Source organism: Pinus tabuliformis, chromosome 8 (assembly GCF_031772625.1).
Source record: "Pinus tabuliformis cultivar Carrire ecotype Pingquan chromosome 8, CPIR1, whole genome shotgun sequence".
Taxonomy (NCBI): domain Eukaryota; kingdom Viridiplantae; phylum Streptophyta; class Pinopsida; order Pinales; family Pinaceae; genus Pinus; species Pinus tabuliformis.
This window is the reverse complement of record NC_142294.1, coordinates 991,023,675-991,031,344: the sequence shown is the minus strand read 5'-3', so window position 1 is coordinate 991,031,344 and position 7,670 is coordinate 991,023,675. Positions and strand designations below refer to the sequence as shown.

Here is a 7,670-nt window from a genome sequence, read left to right as displayed (position 1 = left end):
ATATTTTTATGTTGTCATAACATATTTACATGATTCATAAGGTGAGAAATCAATCTTTGGTATAATTGTAGATTTTAAGTTTGATAATTATAGGTCATTTATAGGCTATAGATGTCATCAAAGTTTCACTTCTAATTGAGTATTCAACTAAACATATTGAGTATCTTATACGTACTATTTTTCCCTCCACCCACTTTTCATAACTTCCATAACCATTAGGTAGGGACTTGCAGCTTCGATGTTATTTTTCTTGATTAGTAAAAGATTTGCCAAGAATTTACAAAGTTTTATAATTGATTGAAAGTTGTAGAATTTAAAATTTATAGAGTTTCAAGGTCTAATATTTTAAAGTATAATTTTTAAAGGGTGCTAGCTCAATGGAAGAGCACCTGCTTTACAAGCAGGAGGTTGGTGGTTCAATTCCATCGTGCCCTAATATTAATATGGAATGGCAACAATCATTTTTTTATGACAAAGGCTCTTTTGACCATCACCAATGAGCTTATAGTGACATTTTTCGACCATCATCAAAATATGAAATGGTGACGGTCAATGACTACCACCATATATATATATATATATATATATATATATATATATATATATATATATATATATATATATATATATATATATATATATATATATATATATATATATATGTATGTATATGTATATGTATATGTATATGTATATGTATATGTATATGTATATATATATATATATATATATATATATATATATATATATATATATATATATATATATATATATATAGATATAGATATAGTGATGTCCATGAAAGGTTCACCACTGTAAATCATTGTTGGCCATATGAAATGGTGACGTTTACTATATGTCATTATAATAATTATTCATGACCGACCTTGAATGTCACCACAACACCTATACTTTTGGCGATGCAGTCTTTGGTGATGTTCTTTTTTTGGTGACAGACGCTCTTTTGACCATCACCAATGAGATTATGGTGACATTTTTCGAACCTCATCAAAATATGAAATGGTGACGGTCAATGAATGTCACCATATATATGCATTAATAATGACGACCATAAAAGGTCCATCATAATAAATCATTGTTATTCATATGCAATGGTGACAGTCAGTATCCGTCATTATAATCATTATTCATGATGGACCTTGAATGCCACAAAACCACTTATACTTTTGGCGACATTCAATTTTTTGGTGATGGAGGCTAATGTCCATCAGCATTGCTCATATGAAATGGTGATGGTCACTATCCTTCATTATAAATCATTATTAGTGATGGACCTTGAATGTCACCACAACACCTATACTTTTGGTGATGCCACCTTTGGTGACGTTCAGTTTTTGGTGACGAAGGCTCTTTTGACCGTCACCAATGAGCTTATGGTGACATTTTTCGACCCTCACCAATTTCGTTTTCTCTTGTAGTGGTAGTTTAGATATAATTTCTTTCTTAGAATCATTCCATTGATTTTTGTATTGTAAGTGGAAAGTACGTTTATACATTCGTTCAAATAAATCCCTCGTAGTTCCCCCTCGCCACCCTCCCCCTTTCATTAACCTCCAACACCACTCCAGATGAACTAAGCACCCATTCATCATCATTTACATGTTCCATAATTTTTCTTTTCTTAGAAAGATAGTGATATTTTCCTTCGTTGTTGCAACATGTAGAACATTAAACATATATGAAGTAATAGATTGTTTGAAACATGTTATCTAATATTCTTAAGTATATTATTAGTGAAAAAAAACTCATATTGAATACTATTTTTTCATTCACCTGAATCATCATTATGTAATTTTTCTATTAGGATTTGTATGCTCTTCTGCACTTAGATTAGAAATAATCTTATTGACCTTTTCATTTTGTGCCTCTGCGTGACACACACTAACTAATACATATTAGTTAAATTTAAATATATTAAAGCATATTATTTTTTTAAATAATTTACAAAGAACTTTCCTTCTTTGATTTTTTTGATGTGTTGTTTGTAACACCCTCCTCCCACATTTACCCAAGATAACGGGTCCACTGGGGTAAACATGTGACGAAGAGTTACTACGATATGATTCAAATCCCCAAGTATAGTTAAGGAAGTGGAACTGACATGACAAACCAATTTGACCTTCCACAAAGGCTATAGAACCTCCAGGAGCTAACCAACCCTTCCAGGTGACCAACCCATGAGAAACTTGCTTTTTCACTTCCCTAGAGTCTTATTCACTCCCATGACAAGGCATGCATGTGATTGGGACCCTCCAGTCACTCCCATAACAATAAACCCATGCGATTGTGGCCTTTTTCAAGCATTTCAGTGCTAGTGACCCGAAATTCTATGCCACGTTTTTCAAGGCCAGGACTCAGTCCACTGTTTAGAACTTCATGAAACTTCCAAAAATGATAAATAACATAGAAACAAGGTTAATAATGCAAACAATTGAACAAGTACTTGATCGTACCCCTACTAGCCATGACATGAATTTCGTCAAACACATCACAAACACATAATCTACAGGTCACAACAACAGATTTGAGCATAAGGGTCTCATACTTATCTGAAATTAGTAAAGAAGCATTATTTCTCTATCACAATAGCTGCATTATCATCTATTAGTTAATATACTCATTATACATTCATTTGCAAATAAAAACATGATGAGAGCCATACAACAAGTTTGTCATAAAACATGCTCATAACCAACATAAATAACAAGGATATAATAGCCATAAAAACCACATATGAACAAGTATATTTACCCATAAAATACAAGAGGAAATGAACTCTTATTACATATGCAAAATTCAACCAAGTTTGGGACTTCCACGTACCACCCGACCATAGATTGGCTTAACCAAATCTTTTTTTCATCCAATCACCCATGTACCATATTCCAAGCATGATTATGGGATCTCATGGAACAAATCAAACAAAGCCAAACTAGGGATTCTAGAGGAAAAACCACCTCAACCCTCAACCAATGATTCCACCTCACAATCGAACATCACTAACCATCACTAGATTGGTCTCTACCCAAGTTGTCCAGGGCTCCAGGGTGTTTGTTCCAACCAGGGATTCTAGGATTCTAGGCTTAGTAAATCAACCCATAGCTCATGTTGGGATTCCAAAACGTCCAACCAAGGCTTCTAGGACTAGTAACTCAACCCATGTTACACAATATTTTGTCACGCTTCTCATACCATATCCTGGAGCATCAAAATGATGAAAGTTGTCACTGTATTCACCAGGAAACATATATAGAAGCATCCATGAAGAAAAGAAGAAAAATTTCCCTATAAGGGTTTTTGAGAAAACTTGTAGAAAACCTATTTTTCAGGATCAGTGTGTTTTGCACCACTGGTGCCCTGTGTTGGTAACTTGTTGTGTTATGTTGACCTAACACTACTAGTGAGACTTTTATAAGGAAAACCCATGTTGAACCTCATCAGGTAGTTTTCCCTAAAGTGGAGGAGAAGCTTCTCTTACTAGAAGTCTCGAGAACGACAAGCTGGTTACAGTTGAATAAGGATTAGAGTGAGATCTCCCATTCTTGGTCCTTGATCCTAATTTCATGGATATTTTCCTTGAGTTGTGGAACCTCTCCTTCCTTCTATAGATCCTTAACTCTCTCTCTTTCCCTATTAATGACATCCCTACTATCCACAACTGGTTGGCTATTACTTGGTTGCCCTCCTATGCTGAAATTATCCTTAAATGCTTCCCATTTTGCTAAGGAAAAAGAAGTGCTTGAAGGTCTTGGCTAGGACTTGGAAACTCATCCAAAGGATGCTTCCAACAACAAGGCTTAAGTGGTTATATGTTTCCATTACTTTCTATTAATAATACATTATGTGTTTTCTTTCCATAAGTGTGTAAACCATTACTCATTTAGTGTGATACTCCATGATCTATCACATAATTTATGTTACAATGAATTATGCTATGTATACCTTTCTCATATCTGTTTGATCTTCCTTACATGTATTCATCCACAACGATGTAGAGAGGATTTAACTTGGAAGCGAGAAGATTGAAAATGAAATCAACGGGTGTTAGCATCAGAGTGAGGTAGGTCATCTATCTTCCTTTGTATTTTATGATATAAGCTAGGAAAGTTTGCACATATTTGTCTAGTTTGTTTTTAGATCCTCCAATAGGACTCAAAAAACCCTACCCAACCTACACAGATGGTAGTTGAAACACATGTTCCTCTTAATTTTTCTTCTCTTCCTATTGTAGCCACAGTAATTGCGGTCCCCAATATGAGTGGACAACCTACAATTTCATTTGTTCCACTATCTGGGGGGAAGCTACCTCCACCCTATATACCTCCTTCTTCTAGTGGAAACTATGCACCCCTTCCTCCCACATTGGGGGCAAGTCAACCCACTGGTGTTGTTTCTAATCCGATTGGAACACCAGTTCCACCTGTATCAGGTAACGTCATGAGAACCCCTTTACAAGGTCAACAAGTCCCCTTGAATCAGCCTTCCTACCAACAACCTTTTGTTCTTATTGGCTCTCAATAGTTCCAAACTCCTTATCAGTAGGAAGGTCCTCAAATGCAGTATGCTTATGGGACTAGTAATCCTTCTCTACAACCATAGATTCCTATCCAATCGTAGCAAGGACCTTATTCACAACCACAACCACAACCACAAGTTTCTTACCCACAACTGTGTTGTGCTATTCAACAACCCCCATTTTTCTATTTTATAAATTTCCTATGAAATTTATTTGATTAAAATGGGGACCCTTAATAAATTTTAAAACATAAAAAATAAAAATATTTCCTTTGTCTTGAAAAAAACATTTTTTTAATAGCCCCTTTTCATACCAAGAATCACCCCTTTTTAGGCCAAAATCACAAAAACCAAATTTTAAATAGCCCCTGAGACCAAAACTATACTTAGGCTTTAAAAACCTTAAGAATTAAAATGGGTTATTTAATTAAAATGAATCAGAGTTTTCAAAATTCCCGAAAGTTAAAAACTTTATAACTATGCCATATCCCGCATCGCAAATCAACATAATAAAAAATTCCATGGTAATACCCACAGCCCCTTCCCGATTGTGATATGCGATTTTAAACTAGACCCGATGGTGGAATTAATATAATTCTAGAAATCCCGCATCCATAGATCACAATAACCATAGACTCAAGTCTTAGCCTTAACCCAATAGTGATTGTGATAGCCCAGACCCGACGAGGTCATACACTCCATTTAATAAGCCCCTGCATTCACGCAAATCACAAAAGTTCCAAAGGCTTGACCCTGATCCGCACTACCGATTTTCATATGCAATGTAAACCCCAGAACAGACGGGACTATACACTCCAATCCATAAATCCCCGCATCTGCGGCTATCGCAAATACCAAAGGGTTATGTCTCCTACCTAAATCTGATTATGATTGCGATATCCTGCCTAATTTTGATTGCAACTGCGATATGGCGTCATCACTAACATCAAATCCACATCAGATGCCATGTCACCAGTGACATCATCCTCCATGTCATCTTCCACGTTATTATCCACGCCAGATGCCATGTCACAGTGACATCACCATGATGTCATCTCGCAGATCTCCAATCATAAAACTTTCAGGACTGTTAGTTTTGTGTCACTCCATTGATTGGGATTTGCGATCAGTCAGACCCAATGGGAAAATCAAATGCAATTTATAAATCCATCACGTCCATAGCTATCACAAATTCTAAAAAACATGTTGTCCATTCCAAAATCCACTATCAATTGCGATTGCAATACAAGCCTCAGACCCGATAGGAATATACATGTCAATTCATAAATTCCCCCACGTCCACGGCTATTGCAAATAACAAATGGTCATTGCTTCCTATCTCATGTGTTTCATCCGATTTGCAATTGCAATTTGACTATGATTGTGATTTAGTTAAAGAACCACAGGCCTTACACCGCTTTCCACTTCACACATGTTCCTTTGTCTTTGCTTTAATAGTCAATTGCGATATAACTGCACCATATCCCTCTTCCATCTCCTCTGCCGCAATTGCAAAATTTCAAATAAAATTAAATCCTTACTCCTGTTTCTACTCCACGGTGTTTACAATTGCGATTGTTATGCTCCAAGTTTTACGCCTGATTTTCGGCAAATGTCACTTGTTTCAAATGAAACTCCCTTATCAATCTCATTTATTTTTAGCTTATCAGTTTTTGTTTTTCTCTTTTCATGGACACAATAGAAGAGGACAACATTGTAGATAAGTTGTTGTTCAACTCAAAAAAATAAGCCCGATTTGATTAGAACAGAGAAATCAAGATTTATATGAAATTTTGTTTTTTCATATGCTTGATTGAAAGGAATTGTTCAGCTACCTTAACGTTGGAAGAAAACTAAGTTTTTTTCAGTAGTAGCTATTTAAACACATTGTTGGCATTAAAAATAGGAGGATCAGGAATTTGAAAGTGAAAGCTAGGGAGGCTTGCACTATTGTATCTCTTTGTCTTTTTAATAGAATGATAGGTCCAGAATCAAGGGAGAGAAGCTTGTAATACTGTAACTGTGGATTATATATTTTGGTGGAGAAACTCTTGTTTATCATGCATTACTGTTGAAATGAGGAGACATTTTCTGCAAGTAGAGATCGATTAAAGACTCCAAAGGATTGTGCACTGTTGTCGTTCTGTGAGAATATGTAATTTGATTTCATTTATTAATAAAGGATCATTTCAATTAATGATGTTTAACACTATTGTTTACAGGATTTAACTGAAATAAATTCTTATTTTAGTCTTTCAATTTATATTTTGAATATATAAGTTAATAATTGGATTCATACACTATTGTTGAATCTTGAGTGTTAATTCATTTAAAATTTGCTCAAACTATTCTACAGGCTTGATTTTAGATATAATATGAGAGCTGAAATTTTCATAGGAATAGATAGTTGTACTCTTAGATCGGCAAGTTATATTCTAATTTAGGATAATAATTGTTTTCCTTCATACATGATGTCTTATTTGAACCAATTCAGTGATTCATCATGAATCTTTGTAGTTCTTATGCATATGATAAATAAGGAATTGGATATATTTTCAATAAGCACTTATGTAAATATTTACTAAGTGTTTAATTGTTAGGATTTATGCTACTGAGGAATCAAATCTTGTGAGCTATCTCCTTGATCTAATTCCTCCATCTTAATTATAATTCTTTAAATCTTCTTTTCCCATTAAGTTAAGTTGGCTCTCGATTGAGAAAAAGGTTACCGTTTCCTTCAAGCGAGATAGGTTAGATTAATTTCATTGTAGACTTAGTCTTGCATGTGTTATCATAGATTTTACATTTTAGAATTAGTTTGCATTTAGATTAATTCTACATTCCTATAAGTCCTCTTTTGAGGAAAAACTTTATATTGGTTTGGTTGTTCCACAAAAACAACTTAAAGATCATTCTTCTTGCCCGATCAGCTCGAAGAATTGATTTGATGGCCCTAGCTATTAGCAATCAAAGACATTTAAAGATGATAGCGATTGGGAGAAGGTAACTGGACCTAATTGAACCAGTTGGAGCCACTATCCCAAATGGAAAAGGAGTTGTTTTAAGGTCCGAAATAGGTGGTTATCCCCAATGTTTTGGAAATGATTTTTGAGGCCTTAACAAGATGCAACCAC

General features: G+C 34.7%; 1 non-coding gene across 1 annotated transcript; it reads left to right on the top strand.

Annotated features, from left to right (window-relative positions):
* The first annotated feature begins 363 nt into the window (after positions 1–363).
* TRNAV-UAC (transfer RNA valine (anticodon UAC)) lies at positions 364–435 on the top strand. The gene has a single exon. It is a non-coding gene; the product is annotated as a tRNA-Val (tRNA).
* The last annotated feature ends 7,235 nt before the right edge of the window (positions 436–7,670 follow it).